Source organism: Bos mutus, chromosome 6 (assembly GCF_027580195.1).
Source record: "Bos mutus isolate GX-2022 chromosome 6, NWIPB_WYAK_1.1, whole genome shotgun sequence".
NCBI classification, from domain to species: Eukaryota; Metazoa; Chordata; class Mammalia; order Artiodactyla; family Bovidae; genus Bos; species Bos mutus.
Genome location: NC_091622.1, coordinates 16,019,069 through 16,035,874, shown reverse-complemented (window position 1 = coordinate 16,035,874; position 16,806 = coordinate 16,019,069). Strand labels below are relative to the sequence as shown.

At 38.5% G+C, this 16,806-nt stretch overlaps 1 non-coding gene and 1 pseudogene across 1 annotated transcript; one reads left to right on the top strand and one right to left on the bottom strand.

Annotated features, from left to right (window-relative positions):
* Window positions 1-6,097: 6,097 nt before the first annotated feature.
* TRNAS-GGA (transfer RNA serine (anticodon GGA)) lies at window positions 6,098-6,169 on the bottom strand. The gene has a single exon. It is a non-coding gene; the product is annotated as a tRNA-Ser (tRNA).
* Window positions 6,170-6,827: 658 nt separating this feature from the next.
* LOC138988278 (small ribosomal subunit protein eS1-like) lies at window positions 6,828-7,293 on the top strand (annotated as a pseudogene).
* Window positions 7,294-16,806: the final 9,513 nt, after the last annotated feature.

Here is a 16,806-nt window from a genome sequence, read left to right as displayed (position 1 = left end):
ACGGCCTTTTGAAGAACCACCAGAGGTAGAGATGTAAGGGATTGGGTAATATCTGAACTAAGTTCCAGACAGAGAAGATCAAGAGACATTAGATGCCACACATTGGATTGCTTCCTTTGTAACCCCACCCAGCTCAGCAAAATACTCCAATCTCACCAGAGTCTCAATTAATACAAAAAGAAAGATTATTATAATTGTCTGAATTACTAAGTCAGTACTTTGGAAGTCACTAAGTCACCAAATTGGAAGACTAAGTCTTCCAACAAAAAGTAATGAGATTTTTAAAAAGCATGAGTTGATTGTGTAAGAAATATATCCCCAGATTTTTATTGAACTAAATGCTAATAATTGAAATTTCAAATTTACCTCAAATTTGCCAAGTACCACATAGAATCTTATATAGTCTTATGGAAGAACCAAATTGGCACTGAACTACATCAGCAAATTGGGCTGCTTAAAAATCATTAATATACAGAAAATGAATGTAACTTTTGCATTTCTTACTTGCCAGAAGATAATAATACACCAAGTTCTCAAAATAATGTGTTTTCATATGATTATTACTTCTGAATAGATGTAATTAGTTGATTGAAAGCAATTATGTTTGACCCAATGGTTTCTAATAGCATCAAAGGTACTAATGGCCACCTGTCTCGGTGTGTCAGCAATCCTATTTTAAGGAAATTATTACTCTGTGCTTAAGCAGAAGACCCATCCTAGCAATCAGAAAAAGAAAAGGTTGATACCTCCAACTTGGACAAGTGTGGCATTACCTGTGGGTCTTGGTTTTCTTCTGTGCAAATTGTGATAATAATGCCTGTCATACCTGCTGTCCAGGTTGCTGTAGAGATCAAATGAGTGTAAAAACAAAGAATTTTTAAAGGACATTTCTCCTTTACACGGTGAAACACAGGATTACCGGACACACAGACGCAAATCCTCTTTCCTCCTGATAGCACATACAATCAGTACCACTCACCTTAGAAATCAGTCATGTATCATGCGATGCTCCTTTGTATTTATATTACACAATCTCCAATCTGTCAAAGTATATTTTATTTTCCTATCAATCAGATGTTTTATTTTTTCAATTTGAAAAAAAGTTGACAATCAAAACTCAATTCAAAATCTGCTTTTCTGGTTCTTTAATTTAAAAACACCTTAATTTTCTGTGTAAAGATTATTTTCATCTCAAATTTCCAATTTTGGATATAACAGAAAGAGATGAAAAGAAAAATACACAATTTAATAAGATTCTAATAAATTAAACCGATATTATTCTTTTTAGCTTTAGACTGGTTTACAGAGGGAGAAGTCATTTCCACAGATTAATTGGAAATTAATTAATAAATTAATTAATCATTTAGTGAATTTATATAAAATTCTTTCATCTAATATTTTACATTAATATTGTTGAATATGTAGGAAATATGCCAAGTCCTAAGGGACAGAAGCAATCGCATAAAAATGCTAGAAATTATCTTTCCAATTAATGTCTATTAAAACAAATAATCTAAGAATTCAAAGAAATATACAAAGCTATCTCTTTCTTTGTAAAGCTAAATTAAGTATTTAGGACACTTGAAAGTATAAATGGAAAACCATATTCTATGTATAACTGAAAAATTATGACTAAATTCAACAATTAAAACTGGTATAATAGATATTTAAGTAGCTTGGTATAGTACATGTGGTTATGATACTTAAAATTGTCTAGAAATAATATACTGTGTATCTTATATAATACACAGATGATTAACTTTCTCTATGAAAATTTTCAGCATGCATTAACACAATAAAAACCATTGACTATATTTTACCACAAATAATTGAGACCCAGAGTTATTGATTGTTGAACTTTCCTTTGACTGTGTTTAAAATACATTAGTTTTTACATGGAAGGTACATGTATACACAATGACCCTCTTTATGGAGCCAGTGTTTTACTAAATCCCTTTTTGTCCCTCTACAAAAGGGCAGGCTTAGCCTACCGACAAAACAGCTGAAAAGAACAGCAGCAACGAGTAAATGTCCCCCTGCTGGGTCTATAAAAAGTGTCCGTTCCCGTCATGAAGAAGGCGGGCATGTAACATGGTTAGGAGCAAGTACTGGAGCTATTGTGCATTGTGTATGATCTCGAGTAGAGAAAACCATCTGTCCTTTTGCCCTGAAAAAGGACCCCCTGTGAGCCTCTTCTCATGGGCCATTACAGCTTCCGTCAACCCTAACACTGCACAGGCTTTGAACTGATGTCTGTCTGTCACAAAAGTTCATCACTGACCACTTTTCCCCAGAGGTTTCATGGGGTTTTAGGCTGAAGTGACCAACCACGACCTAACAAAAAGATTAGTGTGTCTGGACATAAAGCAAGATAGAGATATGAGGGACCCTCTTTGTAACATCCTGCCACACAGAATAGAAAACAGTGGATGTAGTCAACTACAGAATATGCAGAAGCGCCCGAGGGAGAAGAAAAGAGGATTTGGAAAGGGACTCTGTCTTCCCTTGGAAACAAGTGCTCTTTACTGCCAACAGGCATTTTCCCGAAGAGTTGTAATAATTCTGTCTCTTTATATAAGAAATATTACCAGAAATGACAATTTCATTCAACCTCAGGCAAAATGAAGAATAGAGTGCAATGTTAGGTTTCTCTCTGTAAAGTTTTATTTTAGAAGGCAATCATTGGTAGAGCTATAGAATTATAACAGGCCCTGGGGTTTGTCTACACACCACCCTGCTGCCAAAGCGGTAAACACCTTCCTACAAAACCTCTGACAGGAAGCCATGTGAGGGTCCTCTCTCAGCCTCCCTCCTCTGGGCAAATGCCCATACACTGTCCAGTGTTAACCTCAAAGACAATATCTTCTCTAGTCTTCCCTGGCTCACTCTTCTCTGCTTACACTGCTCTCACAGAACTGATAACATTTAACTATGCTTATTACACGTGTCTCTTTTTACTAGACGATAAGCCCTCAAGGATAAAGGGGCTTCCCTGGTAGCTCAGCTGGTAAAGAATCCTCCTACAAAGCAGGAGACCCAGGTTCAATTCCTGGGTCAGGAAGATCCCCTGGAGAAGGGATAAGCTACCCACTCCAGTATTCTTGGGCTTCCCTGGTGGCTCAGCTGATAAAGAATCCACCTGCAGTGCAAGAGACCTGGGTTCAATCCCTGGGTTGGGAAGATCCCCTGAAGAAGAGAAAAGCTACTCACTCCAATATTCTGGCCTGGAGAAATCCATGGACTGTATAGACCCTGAGGTCCCAAAGAGTCGGACATGACTGAGCAAATTTCACCTTCACTTTACAAAGATAAAGATTATGTCATATTATTGTATATACCTAAGACAGTGCTTGACACATAGTAGGCAATTAATAACTATTTTCACTGTCATTCTTGAAGTGTCCCCATGATAGACAGCCCACCACAGCAAAAGGAAGCCACTTTTTAAAAACTGAAATGTAGTTAATTTACAGTGTTGTGTTAGAAAGGAAGCCATTTTTAAACAAGAACGTTGTTGGGAGTGGAGTAGGTACCAAGATTTATCCCTGTTAACTTCTTCCCAGATCCAAGTTCTGCTCTGCAGTTCTAAGCAGACATGGTCCACCACACATCTGACAATAGCCACCCTGCTTCCTTAACATCACTACCATCTCTAGCTCTTGTCTTTTTCAAGCTAAGTGTTCCTATTTTCTTCTGCTGTTATTCCTTTAAGATAAATTTCAGATGTTAAAAAATATATTTTTTTGATGTCTTTCATCCTCATTGCCTTTCATCTCTCTAGAACTGCTCTCATTTGTCAGTATTTCCTTCAAAACTAAACAAAATACTACATGCATGGTTCTGTCTGTGCATCACACAGGGAAACTGCTACCTACTTGTCCCAGGCACAAGTTACAAATGCAGCCTTGTATGTTCCTCTTCACCTTCTCCTTCCGCCTGTGCTTCTGAAAGGGATGATTGAAAACTTCAGTGGGATTAGCACCTCTGTTTTCTCCATGAAAATATATTTTACCAACCAGACAGGAAACCCCTGTGTAAAGTCCGTCATCATTCACACGTTTATACTAATTTCTAAAAAGCCTCAAATAAGCAGTTGCTTCGAGTAATTAGCCTGATTGAAAGACAAGAGGCAGGAGTGGGGCAAGAGAGGGAGGAAGGAAAATCTTACTGATTTCTCCAGTTTTGAAAGAGAATTTCTTCTCAAAGTTTGTAGCAACTAATTTGGATTTTTCCTGTAATAAATATCAGAACAATGTCCCAAGAAAATCTGGCTTCCTACACTTCAATAACAAATAAGAGTCTTTATTGAAAATATTAACACATAGTTCACAGAGAAAGTTCACTTAGTAGTAAATATCAATGCCTTGGAAGTCTTTCATAGAACTGAGATCATTTCCATGTATCTGATTCTGTTAGGGGAAGCACACTGACTTAAACCGCCCACCCTGGCCAAGCCCTTTAGTAACCATTCGCGTGAGTTGTTTTATGACATGAGATCCTGGTAAGGAATACGGAACTAATAAGCCACCACCAGCCGGAAGAGTTCGGGAAAGGTCAAAAGGAGACACCGCGTGTCCGTCCACTTTCCAGAATCCCTCTCGCTAGCATCCATCTTGGCTGGGCGATGCGTGCGCCACCAGGAAAGACTCTAAATTAGAATGATTGGCCAAAGACAACCCAGAAACTAATCCCATCACCATAAAACCCGAGACTGCGAGCCACATGGCAGATCAGTTCTCCTGGGTTCCCTTACCCTACTGCTCTCCACCCGGGTGCTGTTTCCCAATAAAATCTCTTGCTTTGTCAGCACATGTGTCTCCTCGGACAATTCATTTCCAAGTGTTAGACAAGAGCCCAGTTTAGGGCCCTGGAAGGGGTCCCCTTTCCTGCAACAATTCTACTTCTTGCAGTTCAATATTAGTTTTTCTGGCCCAATTAATATATCTTATTATCATTATGTTACACCATGACTTGCATGTGAGTATTTTCTAAACTCAATATGTGCTGTTATTTTAATGAACTTGAGTTGAATCAGCACATCAATCCAGGCCACCTCTCTGCAAACACAATAATAGAACTTGATCTATTCATTTTCAAACCCATTATAGTCTACTAGTCAGACAGCATGCAACTATGGAACTTTATAAATGTACAATGATTATATCTTCTGTCTAGCATTCATATTTCATATATTTTTAAATGGTATACTGAAATAAATATTTGGCAGCTTCATCAAAGAAAAAGGCTAGATGCCTTAAACTATATATTTTTTTAAATTTAGTCCTATAGTTTCTTGAGAAATGTTTTTTATGTTCTTCCTATGAAAGCTATTTTATAAATCTGAATGGCCATTTATCAGTTCTTACAGAATTCTAAAGAACTAAATATACTATCATACATGTAAGAAATCCATTTCTTATGAAAATTTACAATATGCTATACTGAGTCCTTAGGTCTGGCTAATTATGAGAAACAGCCTTCTCTTAATGAGGTAGTTAAAATAAGAATATTTCCCCCAAGGACTACCTTTCAGTTTCAATTCTGTTCATGAAGAATTTGGTGACTTGGACAAGGGGTTCACCTCCCTTGAAGAACTCTCAACAATTGATTTTTTTTTAAGAAAGTAAACTAATCCTCCAATTTGTTACAACTGGTTTAATGTTTAAGTTTAAAATCTTTTTAAACTGTAGTTATGAGATTTTCATAGTCAAGGACCAAGGAATGCAACTGATTTAGTGTTTATCCATTAAGAAGGTAAATTTTGTGATTTTTTAAAATATATATATATATATATATACCTCTCTCATAATTAAAAGCAAACTATGAGTTCTTGAAAAGTTAAAAAAAGTGTATAAAAAGCAAATAATCTAATATAAAAGATATTTTAAAAAAATATGTTTTCTAAAAAAGAGACCACTTATGAAAAAAAATCCTACAATTAAGGGTTCAAACATGAATCACTGTTGTGTCATGAAGTTGCTCAGTCGTGTCCAACTCTTTGCGAGTCTGTGTACTGTAGCCTACCAGGCTCCTCCCTCCATGGGATTCTCCAGGCTAGAGTACTGGAGTGGGTTGCCATTTCCTTCTCCAGGGAATCTTCCCAACCCAGGGATTGAACCTGGGTCTCCTGCTTTCCAGGCAGACACTTTAACCTCTGAGCCACCAAGGAAGCCCCTTAGTCAGATCTAATAAAGAAATCCCAATCTAATGATTCTAAGGGTACTGAAAGATGTGCCAGGGTCTAGCAGCTAGCAAAGGGTCTACATCATCTTATGAAGAAAACTTTTCATAGAGGTCTTCCACAAACTGACCTACACCCCCCTGCTTCAGAGCAAGCATATTCTCACAGAAGCCTTCAGAACAGAGCCAATGCAAAAACACTTTCTTCTTTGGTGATGATCCTTTTAACAGCCTAAATAATCACACTGAGATTCAAACATTTTCATTGACCTTAAACTGTTGTCTTTCACACAAGTGAACGCTCACTCTCTGGGTCTGCTTTAGGACCGAAGAAAACACACAGATATTAAACACTTCAACAGGCCTGAACAAAGAAGATGAAAATATGAGCAAATTTTAAGTATTCTCCTCTCTTTACCAAAGTGCATTACTCTACTTAAAGATATTTTAAGGTGAAAAACAACCCAAATGTTTATCCATTGACAGTCTTGTTTCAATTATACATCCATTCAGTGGAATTGTATTTAGCTGTTAAAGCAACAAAGAATGAGACAATATTGCCTGTAAAATATTCTTGCCAAAAATGCTTAACCTGAATCTTATCAATTTTAAAGGAAACACACCCTTTTGGCTCTGCGAGCAGCACCATGGCGGCTGGCAAGAACAAAAGCCTTACGGAAGGCAGAAAAAACGGAGCCAAGAAGAAAATGGTTGATCTATTTTCTAAAAAGGATTGGTAGGACATGAAAGCACGAGCTATGAGAACTATGGAAAACACTAGTCACAAGAACTCAAGAAACCAAAATTGACCTGATGGCCTCAAGGGTCATGTTTTTGAAACAAGCCTTGCTGATCTGCAGGATGATAATTGCATTCAGAAAATCCAAGAGAATTACTGAGGATGTTCAGAGGAAAAAAACTGCATGACTAACTTCTGTGGTATGGATCTTACTTATAAAAAATGTACTCTATGATCAAAAAAAACGGCAGACCATGATTGAAGCGCATGTTGATGTCAAGGCTAGTGTCGGTTATTTTCTTCATTTGTTCTGTGTTGGCTTTACTAAAAATCTCAATAATCAGAGTCAGAAGACCTCTTACACCAAACACTAGTAGAAAGACCTACTGAAAAAACCTACGACTTTTTAAGACATTGTTTAATTTTTCTTTTGTGATTAAGAATGAAACCCAGCAACTATAGATTATGAGATTGCTATGAATTGACTTTATGTCACGACCTGAAAATTGCTGTCTTGAACAAATCCCTGACATCAGCTTGCTATATTTTTAGAATTTTTCTCTTTTCCAAAAACAGGAAAGAAAACCTAGGTTCCAAATAAATGAGGTATTTTTTAAAGTTGGAAGTGTGGGAAGAACAGTTATTTTGACATTTTTAGATTGCTTTTTAATCAAACAGTAGAAATTCTAACTTTGCAAGGACGGACTAGCACTCCATATCTCAATCCACCTTTGGGATGTTTAATTGGCCTGAGTGTCCACTCTGGAAGGCGCATGGATCTGAGCTGACTGTGCCCTAAAGGGGCAACTTGGTCCCGTAATGGTCACAACTAATAATCTACTCAAAGCATATTTTTATATGCATGAAGTACAATAGCTTTCAATGGGAAAGGCCACTTCCAAGTTCTTAATGGTTATTAATCTGTTTTCCCCCCAAATACTGGATTAACAGATTATGCCCAGCTAGTTAATAAGGAACGACACTAAAGTAAAGGGGCTTCCCTGGTGGCTCAGTGGTAAAGAATCCGCCTGCCAGTGTTAGAGACTCAGGAGACATGGGTTAGATCCCAGGGGTGGGAAGATCCTCTGGAGAAGGAAATGGCAACCCACTCCAGTATTCTTGCTTGGAAAATCCCATGGACAGAGGAGCCTGGTGGGCTACAGTCCATGGGATCGCAAAAGAGTTGGAAACAATTTAGGGACTAAACAAAAACAACTAAAGTAAAGAGATTAATAGAAGGTGTTTTGTTTTAAGACTATAGCTCAATTTTGTAGTAATATAAGTCCATTTCCTAGTCACTCTAGTAACTTTCTTCCTTAAAAACACTTCTCTTCTCTGAAAACCTCTAGAACAGGGACCGTTCTTTCTAAGTTACAGTCAAATGCAATTCCATTAATATAATCATGTATTCTCACTGAGTTTCCAGAACATGTCAATATGCCATCTTGCAGGCAACAGAAAACCAACCTAATGGGAAACTGATGAGTCACACTGTTAAATTATGTTTTTGCTTCAAATATATTTTTGAAACTAGTTCACCTCTCCATGAAATCCTGTTTTTATATGAAGAATAAAGTTCATACTAAGCAATTCTTCAAATATTCAAAAATACAGTAGAATGTTGATAGGCTTCTGGCTGCATTTTAAATCCATCTTTCCAATGAATAAAAGCAACAGAAATCAAAGTTTCTGCAAAGCCTCAGGACAAAACTTCAAGAACAGTCAAGTGCTTCAGAAATGATTATTATAATCAGATTACTGGCTTCCCTGGTGGCTCAGTGGTAAAGAACTCGCCTGCCAATGCAGGAGACATAAGAGACATGGGTTCGATCCCTGGGTGGGGAAGATCCCCTAGAGGAGGTGATGGCAACCCACTCCAGTATTCATGCCTGAAGAATCCGATGGACAGAGGAGCCTGGCAGGCTACAGTCCATAGGATTCCTGAATCAGAGATGACCGAAGTGACTTAGCATGCACTCACTCTTTTGTACTTACAAAACTACAGTATTTTCCCATTTATAGCACAAAAACTAAACTTAAGCTAAAGGGTGAAAAAATGAACAGACTTTGGAAGGAATTATGAGGAGATTTCACTTAAGAATAGAATCAAGAAGAATTTTTAAATATTTTAAAATACCATTTCCTAATTCCTTTTACTATGGTTGTATTACCACCCCACTTCAAGAGTTCCCTACCATGCTAGAGAGGGCACCAAGAGAGCAACACTTTTATTCATTTTCTATGTAATTCATAATATTTGAATTACCGATTCTACTTATAGGTAATATAGGCAATCCACACAAAGGCATAAAGATATAAGATTATTCACTGTGAAGTTATTTTTTATAACTTAAAAATAATCGAAAGGCATAAAAAGAGAAAAATTGTTAATGGGGAAAGGGAGCAACATAAAGGTAAGGGAATAAGAGATACAAATTACTAGGTGTAAAATAAGCTACAAGAATATATTATACAACATGGAGAATATAGCCAATATTTTATAACCACCACAAATGGACTATAATTTTAAAAATTGTGACTCACTATACTGTACACCTGTAACCCATAAATACTATGTAGTAGATCAGTAAGTTGCTCAGTCGTGTCCAACTCTTTGCAACCCCATGGACTGAAGCCTGCCAGGCTCCTCAATCCATGGGATTCTCTAGGCAAGAACACTGGAGTGGGTTGCCATGCCCTCCTCCAGGGCATCTTCCCAACTGCAGGGACTGAACCCAGGTCTCCTGCATTGCAGGCAGGAGACCTACCTGGGCCACCAGGGCTATACTTGGAAAGAAGAATGTTTTAAGTTATCTGAATGCTGTTAGGTGGCTCTCACACTCCAATCTGAAGACAGAACACGCTAGTTTAATGAAAGCATTTATCCACCCATGAACAGGTGGCTCTTAGGCATATAATTTTATCTAAACAGAAAAGTGTTTCATGACCATAAATGTTTAAAACATGATACATTATATTCCCCATTTTGGAGATCACAATACACATATCCTACAGTAAATAAATCTGCTTACTCAGTGCATCTCTAATTTGTCTTGAAACTTGTTTGCTAACATGAAGAAGAAATGGTGTTCTAGGGAACACAGCTGGACACATTGAGATAAACAAAAGACAAGAGTACATGGATCATTGTTATAAAGACAATTCCTAAGCTGCTCATAAATAGATGAATGGTAAGCAAAAGGGAAAGACTACTAGAAAGCCATTTGGTTCTCTCCTGAGCTCTCTTAAGCTTGGGCATTTCATCACAGAATCAGAAGAAAACCATGTTGGTCAGCTCATCAAATTTCCAGATCATATGAAGCCAAGAAAAGTTGGAAATGTATTGAAAGAATCACAATCCCAGCAAGTCCTGAAAGGCTGGGATTTGGGTCTATAAAAATAGATGAAAATCTAGTGAATACAATAGAAAGTTTTGATTTGCCTCCCCACTCCCAAAAAAACCAAAACTGCAAAATCAAGAGTGAGAAAGACAGGCCTTAACAGAAGCATATGTGAAAAATACTTAGGGGTTTTCATCAATATTAAACTCAGTGTCAGTTAATAGAATTATGGAACCAGAAAGAAAAGTACTGTCATACTAGGCTGCATTTACAGTAGAGTATATAAAACTAAGGAAGTTTTCTTCTCTTTCCTCCTCACAGATGACCACCAGGCATCTGAGGCTTTATTCAAATCAATGTGCAACATTTTAAGGAAGAAGCAGACACCCTGAAATGTCTCAATAAGTCAATGGCATTTTAGAACAAAACTCTCAATAAGAAATTAGAATAGATGATTTCACATATTTGATGAGTTGTCACAAGACAGAGGTATTTGAATTCTTTTTTATGATGCAGGGCGGGATGGTATACAGAATCAAATGGTGAATGCCCAAAAGATGAATTTTAACCTAACAAACAGAAGAAGCTTTGTAATAAACTGGTCCAAAGACTGAATGGTCTATTCAAGAAATAATAATGAGTTATGATCATTTAGTCAAAATGTCACTGAGGGAATTCAAGTATCAGGTACAATGTTAAGTCTGGATAGCCTTTAAAGATCTTCACAACACTGAGATTCTAAAATACTATCAAAGACAGCATTACCGTTTGGAGACATTATCAAGAACCACATAATACATTCTATATGGAATCAGGGATACCCGTGCCAATGGGTACTGGATACTGACTCCGGAAATCCAATTTTCACTTTTCAGGATTTGGGAAGTTTATTGTTAAAACAGTCATTATTAAAATTTAAACTATATAACCTTACAATGAGATAAATTATATGAAAAACAAAACTAGTCAACACCCAAACTTAACGCTTCCTAATGTCACTTTCTTAGCTTTCAAGTGACTCTGGTGGGATATTCACATCTTGGAAATCTACAAATGCTATAACTTGGGGCTTCTTTTTTTAGAGCAGTTGTTAAATATTTGTCATCAGCATATCACTGGAAAACTCAGCAGTGGCCACAGGACTGGAAAAGGTCAGTTTTCATTCTAATCCCAAAGAAAGGCAATGCCAAAGAATGCTCAAACTACTGCACAATTGCACTCATCTCACATGCTAGTAAATTAATGTTCAAATTTCTCCAAGCCAGGCTTCAGCAATACGTGAACCGTGAACTTCCAGATGTTCAAGCTGGTTTTAGAAAAGGCAGAGAAACCAGAGATCAAATTGCCAACAATTGCCGCTGGATCACTGAAAAGCAAGAGAGTTCCAGAAAAACATTTATTTCTGCTTTATTGACTATGCCAAAGCCTTTGACTGCGTGGATCACAATAAACTGTGGAAAATTCTGAAAGAGATGGGAATACCAGACCACCTGACCTGCCTCTTGAGAAACCTGTATGCAGGTCAGAAAGCAACAGTTAGAAATGGACATGGAACACCAGACTGGTTCCAAATAGGAAAAGGAGTACATCAAGGCTGTATATTGTCACCCTGCTTATTTAATTTATATGCAGAGTACATCATGAGAAACGCTGGGCTGGAGGAAGCACAAGCTGGAATCAAGATTGTCGGGAGAAATATCAATAACCTCAGATATGCAGATGACACCACCCTTATGGCAGAAAGTGAAGAACTAAAGAGCCTCTTGATGAAAGTGAAAGAGGAGAGTGAAAAAGTTGGCTTAAAGCTCAACATTCACTTCATGGCAAATAGATGGGGAAACAGTGGAAACAGTGTCAGACTTTATTTTGGGGGGCTCCAAAATCACTGCAGATTGTGACTGCAGCCATGAAATTAAAAGACGCTTACTCTTTGGAAGGAAAGTTATGACCAACCTAGAAAGCATATTAAAAAGCAGAGACATTACTTTGCCAACAAAGGTCCATCTAGTCAAGGCTATGGTTTTTCCAGTAGTCACGTATGGTTGTGAGAGTTGGACTATAAAGAAAGCTGAGCACAGAAGAATTGATGCTTTTGAACTGTGGTGTTGGAGAAGACTCTTGAGAGTCCCTTGGACTGCAAGGAGATCCAACCAGTCCATCCTAAAGGAGATCAGTCCTGGGTGTTCACTGGAAGGACTGATGTTGAAGCTGAAACTCCAATACTTTGGCCACCTGACGCAAAGAGCTGATTCATTTGAAAAGACCCTGATGCTGGGAAAGATTGAAGGCAGGAGGAGAAGGGGACAACAGAGGATGAGATGGCTGGATGGCATCACTGACTCAATGGACATGAGTTTGGGTGGACTCCAGGAGGTGGTGATGGACAGGGAGGCCTGGTGTGCTGCGGTTCATGGGGTCGCAAAGACTCAGACACGACTGAGTGACTGAACTGAACTGAATACCTTTCATCCATGAGTATTTATTAAGCTGCCACATGTACAGCATCAGGCTGTGTAGAATAAAAGTACAAATCAAAGCAATCTTCCTTCAGGAAATAGGAAAAGAACTAGGAAGCAATGTCTAAACTTTTTTAAGTGATCTGTCTTCTTATTGTATACATTGTGGTATGTCTATACAACAGATTACTCTATAGCCTTGAAAAAGAATGATGTAAATCAGTTTGTATTGGGAAGATACACAACAAACTAGTAACAGCAGACTCCTCTGGGGGAGGCATTGTGTGCCATACAAATGTTTGTTTGTTGTCGTGTCATATGTATGTATGATTTTAATAATAATAACAACGCTATAATCAAACACAAAGAAGGAGGTCGACCTGGGGCAATACTTTCTCTCTTTTACCACAAGGAGGAGAGAAGAGAGCAACCTTGACAAAAGCAGTAGAAGCAGAGATAGAATGCTTAAAGCTCAGAGGGTCCTACACTGGCCGCCTCCAGATGAGGGGATGATACTGTTAATACGTCCTGAGTGTTCTGATCACCTTCCATCTCCTATTCTTCTAGAGGAGCCTGCTGTGGAGCTGATATTCCTGCCTTCCTTACTCACTGGGTATCCAGATGGCTCAGTGGTAAAGAATCCGCCTGCAACGCATGAGTCGCAGGAGCTGCGGGTTTGATCCCTGGGTCAGGAAGATCCCCTGGAGGAGGAAAAACCAACCCACTCCAGTAGTCTTGCCTGGAGAATCCCATGAACAGAGGAGCCTGGCGGGCTACAGTCCATGGAGTTGCACAGAATCGGACACGTCTGAGCACACAATTGCATCCTGCAATCACTGGCAGTGATTTTGACCCCTGGGGAACATCTGGCAATGTTGAACCATTTTGTGTATTCTAGAAAGGGAGTGCAACTAGCATCCAGTGAGGAGAGCCCAGGGACGCAGCTAAACATTCCACAGTGCACAGGACCAGCCCACAACAAAGAATTATCCAGCCCACAGTGTAAACAGTGACAAAGCTCAGAATCCCTGCACTCCTGTTTCCTTAAGGCCACCTGAATGGACTCTGTTCTTTAAAAGCCAAGAGTCTAGCCAAGTCCCAGAGATTCTGTCCTCACTAGAAAACATGGCCATAGAATCTGAACTGACTTTTACGAAAGCCTGCAAGTCTCCGTAAAAATAACTGCCAATGGAAAGCAACCTGCCGAAGGGTTAAAAACATTACACTTGACCTCACAACTAACTCACAGAGATAATTTATCCTGAGAAAAATCACCTAATTGGCATGTAGCCAGCATTTCTCCAAAGTATCACAACATTCATTAGAGAACTTTTCCATTTTCTAGAAGAAGTTTTTTAAAAAATCCAAGTAACTTCTTTAATAACATGTTGCTATTTTTGAATTCACGAAAAGTAAATGAACTAGAATTATGAGTTCAAATACCAATTATCATTGTAGTTTTAAACCCATTAAAATTAGATACAGTTGGCTACAGGCTATATTTTTCTAGCTTTTACTTCCCTTGTAGTCCAGTCTGCCGTTTCAACACCACTGTTCCTTTGTAAGAGTTCAGCAGCCTACTTATTTCTTTAAATAGTAAGGCATATGGCACAGGGTGTCATTCATAGTAAATGGCAATATATATTTTATTAGTTGAATAAAAAGACATTTAAAGACTACTGTACACACGATCCCTTAGTCTTTGTCAGAGTTGGTTGGAGTTAGGTAATACCAGAGGTCAGTTACTACCTATAAAATAGAAATTTTACATACTAATATACAGAATATTTAATATTTATAATTAACTCACTCCTCCATCTAGTAATAGGAGACTCTCAGAACATAAACTGCTTCTGAAGAAGGTAAATATTTCCCTACCAAAAAAGCTGGCCAATCACCATGTAGTTCAATGTGTCACCACCCACCCAGCCCCTATTCTAACACACTTTCTTCCAAGAACATATGGGAGGGCCATTATATAGCTTCAGTCCTTCTTCTGCCAAAAGTTCAGTGGGCTTAGTCAAAAGGTGGAAGCAATTGAAAGAGGCTTGAGCAAAGAAGAGTGTCTATACCCCTGGGCAGCTGAGGGCTGAGCTCTTTGAGATGGTAAGTGAACAGTGTCCATAGGTATCAGGAGAAGGGAAGAAGATCAAACAAAACAGAGACAACAGGAGAGGTAACTGGCCAAGAACAGGAAATAAATCTCAGAAAGTGAAAGTGTTAGTCTCTCAGTCATATCTGACTCTTGGCGACCCCATGGACTGTTGCCCACCAGGTTCCTCTGCCCATGGAATTTCCCAGGCAAGAATGCTGTCATTTCTTACTCCAGGGCATCTTCCCAACCCAGGGATCGAACCCAGGTCTCTTGCATTGCAGGCAGATTCTTATACCATCTGAGCCACCAAGGAAGCCCAGTATGGACTAAAGACAACTATCTGAACTGGAAACACATGAATGAATATGAAGGGAATTGGTTGGAGTGCCCAGTGAAAAGCCAAACTAGTAAATAAGATAACTGAAGTCAAAGCCAGGACGTCCAAAATAGCAGCACAGAACCCCAGAGCCAGCCACATGCTCACACCAAGCAAATGTGGTCTCTGTAGAAATAATGCCTGGGCATCGTATCCCAAAACACAAGAGCAAGGTCAGCAATTCCTCCTTTTACATTAGAAGAACTACTCACTGATACCCAAACACAGGACGCTGAGTCTTCCAAAGTGGTTTCTCCCTTAAACAAATTTTCAGCATTACCATTTTAAAGGCCACTTATGTCCAGGATACTAGTAATACAGGCATAGCAATCAACACTGCCACCAAGGGTCTAGTAAATGAAGCATTTAAAGTCAAACTGAAAGGAACTGTTCTTTACATAATTTTAGAAACAATAAGAAAACTGAGTACCACACAACCCATAAGATAAGAACAAGGATAAAGACAGAAAATAAACAACCATTACTACACTGAAGTGTAAAAAACCATTTTTTTTTTAACCTAAAAGAATTTTTTCCTGTGAAGTTGCTCTCATGTAACGTGGAGGAAAACATATGCTCCAACAGAAAACTAGTAATCTAGTTTTCTGCATAATCTAGAGCACACCTGTCCCACTTATCCGATTCTTTGGAAGCTATTGTAAAATGCTGTAAGTTGTAGATAACTAATAACAAACTCACATAATTAGACACATGGGTGAACCTAGAGACTGTCATACGGAGTAAAGTAAATTCAGAAAAAGAAAAACAGATATCATATATTAAAGCATATATGTGGAATCTAGAAAAATGGTACAGATGTACAGACACAGAGAACAAATAAACGGACACTAAGGAAGGAGATCCAACCAGTCCATTCTGAAGGAGATCAGCCCTGGGATTTCTTTGGAAGGAATGATGCTGAAGCTGAAACTCCAGTACTTTGGCCACCTCATGAGAAGAGGTGACTCATTGGAAAAGACTCTGATGCTGGGAGGGATTGGGGGCAGGAGGAGAAGGGGACGACAGAGGATGAGATGGCTGGATGGCATCACTGACTCAATGGACATGAGTCTGAGTGAACTCTGGGAGTTGGTGATGGACAGGAAGGCCTGGCGTGCTGCGATTCATGGGGTCGCAAAGAGTCGGACATGACTGGGCGACTGATTGAACTGAACTGAAGGAAGGGAAGGAGGGGTGGGTGAGATGGAAGATTAGGATTGACATATACACTACTATGTATGAAATAATTAATGAGAACCTATTGTGCAGCTTAGGGGATTCTACTCAATGCTCTGTGCTAAATGGAAAGGAAACCCAAAAAAGAGGGGAATTTATGTATACATATAACTGATTCACTTAGCTGTGCAGCAGAAACTAACACCACACTGTAAAACAACTAAACTCCAATTTAAAAAACTTAGTGCATTAAAAAAATTAACTGTTGTCTATAGACATGCAAATTCTGCATGCAACTGATTTATCTCCCTTACTGAGGAAAAAGTCCAGTTCTCCCTCCATTTATATATTAGTTTCAATATTCTAGATCTATAAATGTATCTGTCTTTAAATTCTACTTTGAACTGGTTATCACATCTTACCAGTTACTTCTTTATTGATTC